The sequence below is a fragment of the Cynocephalus volans genome, chromosome 13 (genome assembly GCF_027409185.1).
Source record: "Cynocephalus volans isolate mCynVol1 chromosome 13, mCynVol1.pri, whole genome shotgun sequence".
NCBI classification, from domain to species: domain Eukaryota; kingdom Metazoa; phylum Chordata; class Mammalia; order Dermoptera; family Cynocephalidae; genus Cynocephalus; species Cynocephalus volans.
This window is the reverse complement of record NC_084472.1, coordinates 73,844,958-73,846,172: the sequence shown is the minus strand read 5'-3', so window position 1 is coordinate 73,846,172 and position 1,215 is coordinate 73,844,958.

Below are 1,215 nucleotides of genomic sequence, written 5' to 3'. Positions count from 1 at the left end.
TCCTGGAAATGTCATCTAAAGTCGATATAAGCTCAAATAGACAGACAAACATATTTAGCATATAACCAGGGAAATTTGATGCAAAGATACTTTACTGCTTCAGGAAGAAAGGTCTGCAGTATTATCCCCACAGAGAAATATAGATAATGTTGTTGATACATTAGAGTGTAACCTTAAAGTATATGCACAAATGTTTTCACAGTGAGAAAACATTGTTGGGAGTGTATAACATGATCAAAAGTAGGTAGCAGCTTGACTTTTTAAATTCATGAATATTAAACTTTAAATTAAAAATTAGTCATCCTGGCACTGTCTTCCTGGTGATCTCCTGCACATCCCTTATCCTCTGAGGGCTACCATGGGTAGGAGTCCCTTGCCAGAGAGGGGTGTAAGGAAAGAAAATGTCTCAAGACTTTTATGCTAATCTGAGTAGTCTAAGTTCTGCAACCAAATGATCCAGAAAGCAAAAGGCTGACATGGTCACTTCCAGAAGGATACTGTTTTCTGAATTCTTTGAATCTGCCTGTGCCACTGTGGCTAGGCACGTGGGAGGGCAAGGCGCCCTTACGCAGATCACTGCAGGGAAGCAGCTTGCTAGTAACTGTCCAGGAAATGTCAAAGACCCATTCTCTATTGGTGGTGCATGGAAAATAAAACATATGATTATGCTGAGAACATCTCTTAAGAAACAGAAGGAATAACCCTGCCCCCACCATGTTGTAAATGGGAAAACAGGCACAGTGGGGCGAGAGCCTGGCATCAGCGTAGGAAAAGGTTCAATAGTTCATATACAGAACTTCCTAGGTGTTGAAATTAAACTGGGGATATTGTTTAAGTTACACCAAGTTGTGTAGAAAAAGGTTCAATAGTTCATACACGGAACTTCCTAGGTGTTGAGAAGTTAGGCTGGGGATATTGTCTAAGTTACACCAAGTCCCTCAGATATTACGTGGGCAAGTATTTTGATCCTGAAACACAATGTGCAGCTCTAAAGACATACGTGCGGGCTTGTTCCTAAGCAGGACTCAAGCAGCTAAGAACTTACAGACATGGTAAAGTCCCTAAACAGTCACTTTATTACTAAGTAGATCTCATACTGAATTTTCCCAGTTTTTCACATTAGTTTTTAAAATACTGAAACCATGTTTAACATTTCAGTAGCAATACATCTATTTTTAGTATCTCAACTTTTACCTTTAGTCATCAAACCAATTA